This window comes from Lynx rufus, unplaced genomic scaffold, assembly GCF_022079265.1.
Source record: "Lynx rufus isolate CCGP_SWC_20201006 ecotype Redwood Valley unplaced genomic scaffold, mLynRuf1.p SCAF_4, whole genome shotgun sequence".
NCBI lineage: Eukaryota > Metazoa > Chordata > Mammalia > Carnivora > Felidae > Lynx > Lynx rufus.
The window spans coordinates 142,637,464-142,654,102 of record NW_025814856.1 but is presented as its reverse complement, the minus strand read 5'-3'; the positions used below and the strand labels follow the sequence as shown (position 1 = coordinate 142,654,102).

Below are 16,639 nucleotides of genomic sequence, written 5' to 3'. Positions count from 1 at the left end.
TTAGCTCCACCTGGGCATGAAGACAGAGATGGCTTCCCACCAGGGTGGAGCTGCAGCTTCCCATCTATTAGAATCAGCTCTTTCTAATAATACCCTCTTGTAAAAGAGCTTGACGTCCCCAACCCACCAGAGCTCTGGCGTACTGCAGATGTGTATGTACACATATGTATACTATAGAACCAAAACAAAAATGGAGTCACGTATATTAAAGACAAAATGGAACTGGGCTGTATAGTCTCATTAAAGAAAAACAAAACAGACTTACCTAAGTTACAGAAATTTACAGCTCTTCTTAGAAATCAGCAAAGGATGCCAGCCAATCCCCCAACACCACGTCTGTTAACAACATCTTTGGACTTCCTTGTTGCATTGACTCCACTACCCTGATCCAAATAAGGAAGAAAACCATCAGGCAATCATTCTGAAAAAGCCAAATATATTCTGCATTTTGCCTTATTAAAACCCTTTAGTCTGTGAGCAACTCGGAACTCATACCTCTGGGTAGGCTTCAGTTTCCCAGTTTGCAGGTCAAAACTGTTGCAATAAACTTGTCTTTCTGCTTTGTTTTATTCAGTATGCAGAGTTTGGCCACCTGTGTGCACCTAGGGGCCAGCACAGAGGTACGTAGTGAATGACTCATTCCCTTCCCCAATAAAGAAATGACACCCACACAACAACAAAAACTTTAAAAAATGGGGAGTTGGCTGGGGGGAGAGGAGAATGCTTCATGCTGTGTGGCTCCGTAAGCCTCACAGGTAGAACTCTCTCTAGAAGTAGGAAGTACTCGCCTATGTGCAGGTACTGCATTAACACCTGATGGGTGTGGCTGCTCTGCACCAGGTGTTTGATGGGAAGCAGTATAGAGACTACCGCATCCCCTGGGATTTGCCACCAGGAGCAGCACCTGAATCAAGATCACGGATCTTGAAGCCAAGATGGCTTAGATTCAAGAAAAACAAGGTCACAATACACCGCCTATGCCTGATGAAGTCTTTCTAAGCTTTAGAGAACACATTACTCCAAAAGCTCGCGATAGAAGGCTGGGAGAAGATGTTGATGTGGCCAGGATTAAGTGATGCTCAAATTGGGTTTGTAGATTTTCTATCCCAGGAGAAGTCAACACTACTTATATTACAAATGACAGCCTGAATTCACTACTCTCACCACCTATAGTTCCTGGTGTCATCAGATACAAAGGTGCCAAGATCCAGCTCCTGAATCTCCCAGTTATCAGTGAGGGTACCAAGAATGGGGAAAAGTAGAGGAAGTCATTGCAGTGGCCTGAGCATATAACTTGATCCTGATTGGTTCCTGGTGTTCTGAAACCGTTGGAACATAAGAAGATAATTGAAAACAAGTTGGAAGGCTTTAGTATTCACTTGAACAACAACCCTGCTTACATTGGCTTTAAAAAGAAGGATAAGGGAGGCATTCATCTCACAGCCACTTGCTCTCAGAGTGAGCTGGATGCTGAAATTGTGAAGAGCATTCTGGTTGAATACAAAATTAATAAGGCCGGTGTGGCTCTGCATAGCGATGCCACAGTAGAGGACCTCGTTGGTGCGGTAGAAGGAAACAGAGTTTATATCGGCTGTATCTATGCGTCAAATAAGATTGATCAGGTCTCCATTGAAGAATCGGTTATCATCTATAAGGGGCCTCACTGTGCATCATCTCTGCCCATCGCTGATGCAATTTTGGCAACCTGTTGGAAAATATCTGGTACTAACAAAAACTAGTGAGGATTTACACGAAACCCATAGCCCAGTTGCTCGATTACATATCTCCAGTGGTGCTGCCTTCCCCCAGGATCACATGGAAGATTTCTACATGAATAATCACAAAAGCCTTATCAAAGAATTTAAATATCTTTTGGTCTGGGGGGGGGGTCTCTCTGTGAAACACAATTCTCAAAAAGTGGGATAATACCATACATTGGAGAATGAGGATGCCGTTCAGGTTGTGAAGAATTGAACCCTTCTCCTTTCCCCATCTGCCAAGCCAAGCACAGCAGCTTTCCCCATGACTAAGCATTCTACTCCAGGTCTCTTCTGGCTTTGGCAGCCACAAGGAAGATGGAGGCACCCACAAGAAACTTCACTTGTTTTGGGGGCACCTGGGTGGCTCAGTCAGTTAAGTATCTGGTTCTTGTTTTCTGCTCAGGTCATGATCTCACATTCGTGAGATCGAGCCTTGCATCGGGCTCCATGCTGACAGCCTGGAGCCTGCTTGAGATTCTCTATCCCTCTCTCTCTGCCCATCTCCCCCTTGTGCTCTCTGTCTCTCTCTCAAAATAAATAAATAAACTAAAAAAAAAAAGAGAAAACTTGTTTTATCTTAGTGTTATCTTGTATATTGAACTGCATAAAGGACCTGGTAGAGGGGGAAAAAGCCACATTGGGTGGGGATTTCACAAATATCTACCTGGGGATTCATAATTAAGGCAGCCATTGGGTCATAAACATTTTTGAAATCTTGTTCAGGGCATGTGTATGCAAATCTGAAATATGTAAACAAGGACACCTATACCTGAGGTGAGGTTAATGAATGTTTAATGAATTCATGAGTGACATAAGCTTTCAGCGACAGTGCTCATTTTGATTTTAGTGCAAAGAGGACACATCAGTAATTACTTATTTAAAATTTTACCTTTCATCATTTGAATAATGGGAAATAAAGACAGATCTCAATATGTCCTGTTGCTGAAGAAAATGACGAAACATTGGGGCGCCTGGGTGGCTCAGTCCGTTAAGCGTCCGACTTCAGCTCAGGTCACCATCTCGCGGTATGTGACTTCGAGCCCCACGTCGGGCTCTGTGCTGACTGCTCAGAGCCTGGAGCCTGTTTCAGATTCTGTCTCCCTCTCTCTCTGCCCCTCCCCCGTTCATGCTCTGTCTCTCTCTGTCTCAAAAATAAATAAATGTTAAAAAAAAAAAAAAAGAAAATGACGAAATATTATAACCACCAAAGGGGGAAAAATGTTGTGGAAGTCCATATAACAGCAACTTTGTTGCTTCTAACTATGTTTATAGAAATATGTTAAGTATAAGCTTTTTGGCAATCCAAATATTTCATATTTGATCTGTGAATATGATGGGTAGGAACTGTTACAAAACAGAAGAAAAGGTGAGTCCTTAAAATATTCATTTCTAGAATGTGTTCATGACCTTTTGTGCCTTGTGCCACATAATGATTTATTCATAGAGCATTGATAACAAGGGTGACATAGTCTAATACACAGTGGACCAAATCATTGAGCTGGGATATGGAAGATTGTAATTCTCATCTTAGCTCTCATTACCTGTGTGACCCTGGCCAATTCATTCACTCATGCACTCAACATTTCAGAAAACTTCTTGCATGTGCTATGAACTCTACTAAGCAATAGGATGTCGCGGTTAACACAACTGCCCTGACTTCATAAAGCTTACATTCCAGTCATTTAACCTCTATTCAAGTCAAGACACATAATTCCTTTAGTCTCAAGTGTCCTTGTTTATGAACTAAAAGAATTGGATACTTATAATATCCTATCAAATGCTCCTGAACCTTCATCAATCAAATATGTGCTTTCAGTCATGTTTTCTGTAATGATTGCAGGTCGTCCTGAGTTATGCACACCAGGTTGCAAGATCCCTATGTGGCCACTAGCAACTGTCCCTTGAGCCAGTTGGTATTTTTGCTATATGATATGTCCAATGCCATCACAATACTTGTTAAACAATGCAGGTATGCATCCCATAGTCACGAGATTTTATGTTCCGTTCCATAACCCAGAGCCTTCCAACCAGCGCAAACGGGCTATGGGGTCTGAGCAGAGAGCAATTCTCTTCAGTGTCAAGTGATCTAACAAAGTATGGTTGGCTGGTGCTTGTGGTCTCCTAAGGCAAGCAGGCTTATCTGTTGCCTTTCATGTACTGTATTCATATATTATTTTTAGATGTGTCATGATGTAAAAGATTTTGAAAAGTATTACTCTAACCAAGTTATAAAACCAAAAATGCAAATTACAATGAAGGTAAAGACATCAAAGGCAGAAGATATTTAGGAAAGGTCACAGTCAGGGTCACCAAAACTAATTTAATATTATCTGTATAAAATTGCAACCAACAGACCTCAGGCTATTTCCAAGAGTTTAAAACTATGCATGAATATGACATTGAATCTAAAGTGAAGGAGTGAGTGGGTATCTTTTGTCAAGAGTCTCAAAGAAAGCTACAAATTCATGATTTCAGTTTATGAGGCTGTAACCCCTTCCTCTCTATTTCATATATTTATAAATACATTCTCTAAAGGGGCTATAAAATAGCCTCCATATTTGTAAAGTTAAATAACATATAGTATCAGTTCTAAATTCCACTGGTTATGTCCATGAAACCCCAAGAAATAATTATTTTTTTTATTTTTTTTTTAAATTTTTTTTTCAACGTTTATTTATTTTTGGGACAGAGAGAGACAGAGCATGAACAGGGGAGGGGCAGAGAGAGAGGGAGACACAGAATCGGAAACAGGCTCCAGGCTCTGAGCCATCAGCCCAGAGCCCGACGCGGGGCTCGAACTCACGGACCGCAAGATTGTGATCTGGCTGAAGTCGGACGCTTAACCGACTGCGCCATCCAGGCGCCCCATGAAATAATTATTTTTAAAGTGCCCTTCCTCTCACACAGCCACTGCCTTAAATCCACCTTTCAAGTCTATCAGCTGATCCACCTGTCCGTTGTCTCCAGGGTGTTTCCCTGTTTTCTGCAAGACATTTTAAAGGCTCCCCGTTGTCTGTATAAATGATTCCCACAGAAAGCGGAATGCACAGGACACTATAATCTCTAATTATTTCAGGAGGGATTTGTATATTTTTCAAGTGGATTTTCTTTAAAAGTGAGTAGCACTGATCAGCTGAATGATATGGCAAACAGTCTTTCTTTTTAAAATTTTTTTAAATGTTTATTTATTTTTGACAGAGAGAGAGAGACAGAGCATGAGCAGGGGAGGGGCAGAGAGAGGAGGAGACACAGAACCCGAAGCAGGCTCTAGGCTCTGAGCTGTCAGCACAGGGCCCGAAGCGTGGCTCGAACTCACAAACCGCAAGATCATGACCTGAACCAAAGTCGGACGCTCAACCGACTGAGCCACCCAGACACCCCAAACATAGCCTTCTTGATCCGAATTCAGCCTTTCTCTTTAGTCTCATCTCTTACCATCCCTCTTTCAAACAATTCTAAACTGTTTACAGTCCCCCCCAAATATTGATGCATCAAATACTAATGCATCTGAAAATGCCTTTCTTTTGCCTATTAACATCCCGCATCTCAGGCACCTGGGTGGCTCAGTCAGTTAAGCGTCTGACTCTTGATTTCAGCTCAGGTCATGATCTCATGTTTCGTGAGATCAAGCACCACATGGGGCTCTGTGCTGACAGCTTAGAGCCTGCTTGGGATTCTCTCTCTGTCTCTCTCTGCCCCTCTCCCTCTCACACACTCTCTCTCTCTCAAAAATAAATAAAAAATCTTTAACAAAGTATCTCCCCATCTCTGCTTGTCAGGCACTTCAATGGCACTTCTCTGATCTTCACAGATAAAGCGTATCACTCTGGGTTTTGCATCTGCTGCCCTTATAACACAAGTTAAAAGTATGTTTATGTCCATCTTACCACTAAATAGGATCTTTCTGAGTGTGGAGATGATGGATTGTATCTTGTTCAACCAAGGTAAGGCCCGGCATATATTAGGTACTCAATAAACATTAAATTAAAGGAACATTTTTCTGTAAGGTTTTTCATAAGATTCTTTGAAGCTTTAGAAATGAAAGTATAGTTGAGGATCCTTGTAAGATAATAGGATGTCAACCTTGAAAAAATGTTTTCAACTCCTTGCAGAATTAACATATTAACTCAGTGTAGTGAAAGAAGGATTTGAAGTTACAATGACTATATTCCTTTTTCATTTCAGCAATGAGTGTGAAACAAACAGTGTGCTAGGTATTGAGAATTAAAAAGATAAATAGGGGCAATTTGGTGGCTCAGTTGGTTAAGTGTCTGACTTTGGCTCAGGTCATGATCTCGCGGTTCATGAGTTCAAGCCCCGCATTGGACTCTGGGCTGAAAGCTTGGAGCCTGGAGCCTGCTTCAGATTCTGTGTCTTCCTCTCTCTCTGCTCCTCCCCCACTCACACTCCCTCTCTCTCTCTTTCTCTCTCTCTGTCTCTCTCTCTCTCTCAAAAAATAAACATTCAAAAAAATGTATCTGGTTTTTGAGGGGTGTCTGAGTGGCTTGGTCAGTTAAGCATCTGACTTTGGTTCAGGTCATAATCTCATGGTTCATGGGTTTGAACCCCACATCAGGCTCTGTGTTGACAGCCTGGAACCTGCTTTGGATTCTGTGTCTCCCTCTCTCTCTGCCCCTCCCCTGCTCACACTCTGTCTCTCTCTCTCTCTCTCTCTCTCTCTCTCTCCTTAAAAAATAAATAAACATTTAAAAAAAATTTTAAACTTTTATCTGGTTTTTGATATTCATAAAACCTACCCAAACTTCACTCAAAAACTCATGAAAATAAAGGGGGAAATAACGGTTTCAATATCATCAATTCCAAAGATGAATAAAAATCAATACCAGTATCTGGAAGGAAATTAATGTGAACTGGTAAACTTCCAAGATTCTAGTTAATGTTATACCTTGCCTTTGTTTCACAAGATAGATTCAGCATTCAGTAACACAGCAGATGCTTCAAGATTCTAAGCAAAATTATTTTAGACCTAAATTCAATACTTGGCTATAACAGAGAAGCCATCTCCAAAGGGAGCTCCTGGCAATGTTAGCCTATACCATCCTTTTATAAAGAAAATAAGATAAGGAGAGAGTTTTGTTCCCAATATTGCCAAAAAACAACAACAACAAAAAACCAACAACAACAACAACAAAAAACAATGTTGGCGTTTCTTCTGAGTGCACCAACGTGGGTCATAGGGTCATATGCCGATTTCTGAATCCATCACTGTGGCCAAGAGAATTAAATGACTTAATTGGCCAAAGTTAGGTTATCTCTCCATACCTGCTAAGAGAGCAGTAAGGACAGGCGGTCATCCACACCTAAACTCCACGGACTAAGAGTGGGCTCTTCTAAGTCTCATCACATCATTGGCATAAGAAGAAAGAGAAAAATATGCTAAAAACCAGAAGCCCACTATAGAGTAAAGAGGGAGAAAAAGTCCCTTCTGCATTATTTCTCACTAGGACTATGAAGACTATATAATAGTAGGTACTGTAGGTAGGGCAAATCATGTCTTATTATAACTATGAAATCATGTTCGACCTCACAGATGTTACAGAAAGACCCTGGAAATCCCCAGGGATCCACACACCACATTGCAGAGAGCCATTCCTATAGAAATACTTCTGAAATTTTGATGTCTGCTAATGACTTGGAGATTCTCGATAAAATATAGATCGTCATTTTGTTGGTCTAGGATGGGTCCTTAGAGTCTTTACTTCCAACAAGCTCCCAGACCCTAGTAATGCTGCTGGTCCACGGGGGCAGTAGCATGAGCATTAGCTCTGAGGAGCGAAACCTAGAACAGTAAGAACATAATTGACTCGCAGAAACAGAAATCCAGAGGCAGAAAGAATTTGTGATTGGTGTACTGTTTTCTCCACCCCCCACCTACCATGTCAGTTTTGTTCTAAGACTGATTTCACCTTGATCATGGGATGTCTACAAGAAACATTTGAGCTCTTTTATGTCTAGCCAGAGAGAACACTTACCCTAAATTAACCGAAAGCTTGATCTCATGTTCCCTGGACCTATCGAAGCAGTTCCTGCAGCCAGAAAAATGCCATCTCATCTACTGATTGATTCAGAGCTGGGATACGTGAGTCATTCACTAACATTACACATATATTGCTATAAACGTATATATGGGCAGATGTGTGTGTGTGTGTGTGTGTGTGTGTGTGTGTGTGATGTAATGAGTGGGATGAAGTCGCAGGCATGTTGGGCTTCCAAGCTAAAGCAGAAAGTGAGAGTAGGAAACATAATTACCATGGAGTAATGGCAAAATAAAAATGTTCGCCAATATCTGGTAGCTACAGTCGGCTAAATAGGAAGATGAGGGGAAAGCCTACTGGAGCCTGAGTCTGGATCTTTAAAACAGGGTCGCACACTTTTTTTTTTTTTACAAAGAACAAAGTAGTAAATATCTTAGGCTTTGAGGGTCTCTATCACATATTCTTCTTCTTCTTCTTTTAAATGTTTATTTATTTTTGAGAGAGAGACAGAGTGTGAGCAGGGGAGGGGCAGAGAGAGAGAGAGGGAGACGCAGGATCCGAAGCAGGCTTCAGGCTCTGAGCTGTCAGCACAGAGCCTGACACAGGGCTCGAACCCACAAACCGTGAGATAATGAGCCGAAGTCAGATGCTCAACCGACTGAGCCACCCAGGTGCCCATGCATATTCTTCTTCTATTTTTGAACAACCTTTTAAAAAAATGTAAAAATCCTGCCAACAGGAGTTACCAACAATGCTTTATAGAAAGTAGGCCTGGAAGAGGTGAGAGGATTAGGATATAGCCAGTGAGCAGACACCAAGCCAAGCTGCCCCTGTCCTGGTGGATGAATCTGCACTAACCCCAACATCTTTGTCAAATCACTGCTAGTTCCCCTCTGCCTCTTCCCAGTGTTCCCTCTCCCCTTCTTTCTAAGATGTTCCCAGTTTTTTCTTAGCTTCTAATTAAAAATAATTGCCTTTGGAGCACCTGGGTGGCTCAGTCATTTAAGCACCCAACTCTTGATTTAGGCTCAGGTCATGATGTCACAGTTCCTGGGATGGAGCCCCACGTCAGGCTCTGTGCCTCTCTCTCTCCCTCTCTCCCTCCTCCTCCCCCTCTCATGCTCTCTCTGTCTCTCTCTCAAAATAAATAAATAAACATAAAAAATGCTTGTCTTCTCAGACTCCCTTGGATGTAAAGTTGTCACATAGATACAAGGAGGCCAAGAAGATGTGTGGAAAATACTTCGTGGAATTTCCCCAACTTTTGTGAAAGTTTAAATAGAGCTGGCATGCTCTATCGACCTTTGCTCTTTTCACTTCCCTTTCTCCCTCAGGATGCATGGAAGTATAAGAACTCTCTGGAGTCTCTGAGGATGAAAATCACATGCTAACAATAGGGAAGCAGAAAGTTGGGAAAAGCTTGGACACCTATGATTTCACGGACAGCCTGCGTCCAGATTTCTCTTATGTGAGAAAAACTAATCTCTATTTGATGAAACCATTATAGCTGGCCTTTGCTCTTTCCACTGATTCTGTTACAAAAGCCAAAAGTAATAATAACTGATACATCATTGTGGAGTGGTGGGGTGGGTTGAAACGTTGTTATGAGACACAATAGGATCCAGTCTGAAGCAAAGATCCAGGTAAAAGCAATGGCAATTTTCTGAATCCTCTAAAGGGAAGAGAGAGATAAAAGGAGAGAAAGGGGATAGGCAGACAGGTAGGGGAAAGGAGAGGGACATGAAAAGGTAAAAAAAATTCAATCAAAGAAGTCAGCATACAAAATTAGAATGCTCATGAGGCAAAGCCAGCCATCAAAATAAAATTCAGATTATGAATTTACTGCATAAGTTATCAGAAAAATCAGATAAGAACTTTAAAAATAACAATGTTTAGCTTTTCACAGACATAAATGAAGATGTAATACCCGTTAAATGCAGAAACAACTTTTGCAATGAAAACAAGTAGAAATGACACGGAGGTTACAAATGACACATAAAGTATGATGACACATAGAAGTTGGGAAAACATACAATATATTTGTTGTGAATAAGTACATGTAAAATAATGGTATGAATTATGCATAGGATTGATAAACAACAAATTCAAGTGAGTTTCTATTTCTGGGAGCAGAGGAGGAAGGAAAATGTGATTGACAAATGGTCTGTAGGAGGTTTCAGTAGTATGTAGAGTATTATTTCATCTTCCAGATTGTAAGTCAAGAATAGAGGAATGTTGGAATTGATAGAGCTGGCTCATGCATACATGGGAATAAACTGTGTGTTCTGTATATTTAAAATATTTAAGATGCTATTGTGGTGGATACATGTCATTATACATTTGCCCAAACCTACAGAAGGTACAACACCAAGAGTGAACCATAATGTAAATAAACCATGGACTCTCGGTGATGATGTGTAGGCCCATCAGTTGCAACAATGTGCCACCCTGAAAGGGGATGTGAATGAGGGAGGAGGCCATGCACGTGTGGGGGCAAGGGTAAATGAGAAATCTTTAGACCTTCCTGTCAATTTTGCCACGTACCTAACACTGCTCTTAAGAGAATAAAAGCTTGGGGTGCCTGGGTGGCTCAGTTGGTTGAGCGTCTGACATTTGATTTCAGCTCAAGTCATGATCTCACTGTTTGTAAGATCGAGCCCTGCATCAGGCTCTGTGCTCACAGCACAGATTCTCTCTCTGCCCCTCCCCTACTTGTGCTCGCACGCTTGCCCCCGCTCTCTCTCAAAATAAATAAATAAAAACTTGAAAAAAAGAAAAGAAAGTCTTTAAATATGTAAATATATAATATTTAATTTTAAAGTTTTTTGGAAGTGCTCAACAAATTTTTCCTGCTATTATTACACACAGTTTTCTATGAAGGATAAGTGAAGAGATTTGAGATTCTATTTTAATTACAAAGCATTTTGTTATTATTTGTTTGATTTTCTTTTTTCTTCAGGTCGTGAGGAAAGGGCATAAGGAGCAGCAGTGATTACTAATACACTAACTGTTTCAACTCCCAGAAGGTTCTTTTTTTAAAATTTTCCTTTATTCTTTTAATTCCAGTATAGTTAGCTGTGTTATGTTAGTTTCAGGTGTAGTGATTCGACAATTCTATATATTACTCAGTGCTCATCAAGATAAATGTACTCTCAATAAATATATATAATATTTTAAAATAAGATATATTCCAAGTTAAAAACAAATAAAAGGCAATATCTATATTGCTTTATCACAATATTTACATCAGGGAAAAAAAAGAATTAAATGCCAGACACATTTTTAATAAGAAAGTAGATATAATAAAATACATTTCATGTTGATATAGAGACTGTTACTCCAAAATAATATAATAGTCATAAATGTGGATACACCTAACAACATAGCTTCAAAAAATACATGGGAAAAATGGTGACACGACAGGCAGAAATTGAATACCCTACAATCACAATGCTCAGACATTAATGAACCAAGTAAACAAAACTAAATGAGGATATAGATATCTTGAATAACACAAATAAGGAAATATTGTCATAGATATGCATAAACCTGCAAGTAACATATGCCTACAGAAAATTTACAAACATTGACCGTGTATTTGGTCTTAAAAATCGCCACATGAAACAACCCAAATGGCTAATGAATGTGAAAAGATAGTTGGTCTCTGTAGTAACTTACAAATCACAGAAATGCAAATTAAACCCACGTGAAATAGTTTTTCGAAAATTAAAATGATATTTCCAAGCACTAGAAAAGTTGTGAAGAAATGGCACTCTAGTGCTGATGCTAGGAGTGCAGTTGTAAAAAGGCAACTCAGCATTGTGTTTTAATGATGTCTGTTGTAAGTAAAATGTACATATCTCATGATGGATCAATGAAACTTTTAGGTATCTATATTAACAAAACACTTTGCATATACATAATGAGATGTTTATTGCAGCATGGTACAAAAAAACTAGCAACTTCACTAAGATTTTCCCTGGTAAAGAAATGGTAAAAAAAAATGTGATGTATATAAAACCGTTAAAAAAATGAGTTAGACAAAATTATAGCATGGACTTGCCCCAGAAATATATTGTGTGAGAAGAACAATATCCAAATTATAAGGTATGAGTCCCTTATTTTAAATACACATCAAGTAAATGTATAGTCCCATATTTTAAACACACATTCTTGGGTGACTAAGTAGGTTGTAACCCTTCCATTTTTCTCATATTTCAGGTTATATTCATGCCATAACTGTATGGGTTAAATCCATTTCACATCAATATCCAGGAAATATCCTTGCCTAAGTAGTTGAACCTGAATCTAATCAAGCTTTGAAAGCCAACAGTTACAGAAAATGAGACAAAGAAGAACAAGTTAAATGAGCCACAAAGAAGAAAACAAAAATCCAGAATCTATTTGTTAAGAGCAACTGATTCAGTTTTTACAAGCCAAAGGCATTAAGAAAAGTTTTTAAAAAGGAAGCTGGGGGGAGGAAGGCAGTGGGAAGTAGGACTAATCCAGATTTTCAAAAGTCTTAAAAGCAACACTAATTTGGCACATTGATGTTAATTGAAACAAATCAACAGTAAAAGGACATTTTAAAAAGTTAGGGAAATTTGAATATGTATTTAACATGCATACTATGTAACCCAATTTTTATGTGTGAAAATGGCATTAATATATATATATAGAAAATACTCATATTTTTTTACCATGCATACTGAGGGACAAAATAGGTCAGAGATTTGCTTTAAAATACTTGAGTAGGGGCACCTGGGTGGCTCAGTCGGTTAAGCGTCTGACTTCGGCTCAGGTCATGATCTGTGGTTTCTGAGTTCAAGCCCCGCGTCCCGCGTCGGGCTCTGTGCTGACAGCTCAGAGCCTGGAGCCTGCTTGGAGTTTTGTGTCTTCCTCTCTCTCTGCCCCTCCCCTGCTCACGCTCTGTCTCTCTCAGTCTCTCAATAATAAATAAATAAATGTTAAGAAAATTTTATAAAATATTTGAGTAATAGCAACAATAACAAAAGGGATTGATAAGGCAAATGCAATAAAATTTTGCTAATCGTTTAATCTGAGTGGTGGATACAGAGAAGTTAGTTTGCTATTTTGAAACCAGTTTTGTATTATTTTTAATTTGCTAATGAATTTACTTAATTTTTTCAAATTTATATATAATATGGTTTTGTATAGTGCAAAAAATTTTTAATTGACATACAGTTTACATACAATGTTATATTCAGTTCAGGTGTAAAACATACTGATTCAACAATTCATTACTCAGTGCTCGTTGTGTCATCACCATTTGTCACTATACAACATCACTACAATACTGACTACATTCTCTATGCTGTACCTTTCATCTCTGTGACCTATTTATTCCATAACTGGAAGTTTGTCCATCTTAATCCCCTTTATCTAGTTCACCCATTCCCCCACCTACCTCCTCTCTGGTAACCACCAGTTTCTTCTCAGCGTTTAAGAATCTGGCTTTCTGTTTGTTTATTTCTTTGTGTCGTTGTTAGTTTGTTTTGTTTTTTAGATTTTACATGTAAGTTCCACATTTTTGTATTTTAAACTTTAAGTAAAATATCTCTTAGTATAAGTTTTCTAAAATATCAGTAAATGTAAGCAATATAATAAAATATTTTTGGTTTGTAGCTAAAAACAGTAAATATCTGGGAATAACTGCCAAACCTATATAATTAAAATTACAAAATTTTACTAAATATCTAAAACAAAACTTGAACAAATGAAAAGCATCCCATGTTCCTAGCTACAAAAATAGGATATTATAAAGATGTTTGTTCTTTTCTATAATAATGCCGCTCTTACAAATATCCCAAAGGATTCTTTATCAAGCTTAATAAAAATGAGAGTAATGTTTCTGAGAGAATAATACAATGCAAACATATAATAAAGTAATATAGATGGAAGAAAATAACAAAGATAATTTTGAAAACCACATCAAATAATGACAATCCTAAACTTCCAGATATTATAAGATTATAAACAAACTGTGAAGAGCATACATACAGAGAAACACTAATGGAACAGGTGGAAAATACAGAAACAGACTTACTCAATGTTTTTGTTTTTTTTTAAATGGCATTTCTAAATTTGAGCATAACATTGGATGATGAAACAACTCTTTTTGTAACTGGTCAAATTATTAAGAAATTGATCAATTAAATTCCTTTCGTATGAGAAACAAATTCCAGAGATTTTCTAGTTAATTAAAAGTAACCCCCAACCCCAAATTTAGACACTTTCAATAGAGGAAACTTAATACAGAATATTGATTTTTCCTATGATGGAATTGCTGAAAAACCAAAAAGATAATGTAAAATGTAGCAACCACAGGAAGTTGTTCTTACTCTCTTTTGATTAAGCGACAAAGAGTAGTGTCAGTGTAACCAAGGCCCAGGGTCAAAAATAAAGGAGAAAAATAGGAAGAAGATGGCTGTGTTCACTAAAATAATAATTTAAAACTTTCATATGGCAAAAATTATAAAAATAAATTGAAGAGGCTACTAAAATGGGGGAGAATATGTGCCACATATACAAAATCTTCCATATATAACTTGGAAGATAATTCGCCAAAGAAGAGATTAAATGTAAACAAACATTTTTCAATGTTCCACTTCATGTACTTGAAATAAAATAATGCAAATTAGGGGCGCCTGGGTAGCTCAGTGGGTTAAGCGTCTGACTTCGACTCAGGTTTGTGAGTTCAAGCCATGCGTCCTGGGCTTGCTTCAGAAGTTGTCTCTCCCTCTCTTTCTCTGCCCTTCCCCCTTTCGCTCTCTGTCTCTCTCTCTCTCTCAAAAATAAATAAACATTTAAAAATATTAAAAACATATAATGCAAGTGAAACCAAAGAGAATCCTGTAGTAGCTCGATAAAGATTAGGCTGATTTAAAATCAATAAGCCAAAAAAAAAAAAAAAAAAAGATCTAGTGATTTTACTCCAGAGGGTTATAGTATTCTTTTCTTAATTTCTATCATTGGTCATTTCAAGTACCATGAGTCTCCCCAGGGAACCAGCTGAGTTTTGTTCATATTCCCTTCTGTTCCCACTGTGTGTCAATACCCTATATTCTATTAATAGCCTAGGTCAACACTTCGTGTTTCTCCGATATGCACCTTGGTACTAGTAAGTCTGTTTGTTTTGTTTTGTTTTGTTTTTATCCAAAATAAATACCTATTCTCATGAGAATGATAGAAACTGCCCAATGTAACTAACCAGCCACTAGGTAGCTGGTTGGGCCACTAACATACGAGGTTCTTTAACAGTCCATACAGTATCCTGATCTGCCATAAACAATTTTAGCACCATTGGCTCTGTTGGATCATAGGGCTAAGAAGTAAAGCTGTTGACATAGTACCTTTTTCTTGGTCTTGGTCCCACTAAGAGTGAGTACCTTTCAAATCACCTGTCAGATGACTTGGGTAAGTACACACACAAATATGGTAAACTAGAAGCCCTCTTAACCTATCTCTAATTCACTTTTACCTATCTGCATAATTGACAAATGCTCTTATATACACAAACACTTTTATATCTACTAATCGAGTTGTTATATGCTTCCCAAAATTCCATTGTGTTTATTCTAATACCTATTTGTGTATGTTGTGCTTCTATTTAAAATTGCTTAGGGGCGCTTGGGTGGCGCAGTCGGTTAAGCGTCCGACTTCAGCCAGGTCACGATTTGCGGTCCGGGAGTTGGAGCCCCGCGTCAGGCTCTGGGCTGATGGCTCAGAGCCTGGAGCCTGTTTCCGATTCTGTGTCTCCCTCTCTCTCTGCCCCTCCCCCGTTCATGCTCTGTCTCTCTCTGTCCCAAAAATAAATAAACGTTGAAAAAAAAATAAAATAAAATAAAATTGCTTAAATTAAGTAACCATTACATAAAGTAGTGAAATATGAATGTGAAAAGAAAGTTAATTCTTTAAAAACCAAGTTAAATGTATGGAAATATTCAATAAAATTAAATTCTTTAAAATTATGATCAGTTAGGTATGAGACAATAATAAAAATGGGGGAAACCTATTCTGTAAAGATCTCTGCATGTAAATTGTTTTGCAAGTGCTTCTAAGTTCTCACCCAGTTTAGAAACACTTAACTTAAATGTGGTTATATTTAAAAAATACTGTTAGTAATCCAAGCAAAGAAAAACAAAGCTTATTTTTTTGCACAAAGAAAGCCTTTGTTCTATCTCAAAATATTGATAAATGCACACTTTTATGTTTATTTATTGAATATTTGCCTTTTTGAATTACCCAGAGCTATACTCTGTCATCAAAATAACAAGTGTTCTAACAAGTATTGTGCCTCTTTCTTAAAGTAAGTAATACATGATGAAGCAACTTGTTCCTTGGACAGGACAGCCACCCTGCTCATTGGTCCCCTAAAAGCTCCACTGATGTTGCAGGAACTTTCCATGGCTTTCCTACCCTTCAGTACACACTTGTCCTACGTGGACTTTGAAGACACAAACAAATTCTGGCTTTCTAGGTCTGTCAACTTAATGTCATCAGTGGGCCAAAGTACTAACCTATGGCATGAGATAAGATTCTTGAAGGCTCTGGCTCTATTTGCCATAAATCTTTGAGACAAGACTGAATTTGTATTACTAACCCAGTTCAGTGCAACCAAACTTCTCCTGGAGTTTTCAGCTACACTGGGCAAAACAAAACATAAGTTTTAGGTTAATATCTGCCTACCATTCACCAGAGGTAGAAATAAAATCTTCAGTGGGAAAAATCACCATTTGACCAACAGTTGACTGCATTTATGATAATTTACATTCTCCAAAATGCCCCCTCTCCTGCCCCCACCAAGCCAGATGGTTAATTAAGGATGTGATTAGAACCACCAAAGTACAACTTCAAAATATT

At 38.4% G+C, this 16,639-nt stretch overlaps 1 pseudogene; it reads left to right on the top strand.

Moving 5' to 3' along the window:
• The first annotated feature begins 1,050 nt into the window (after positions 1 to 1,050).
• LOC124523464 (developmentally-regulated GTP-binding protein 1-like) lies at positions 1,051 to 1,974 on the top strand (annotated as a pseudogene).
• The last annotated feature ends 14,665 nt before the right edge of the window (positions 1,975 to 16,639 follow it).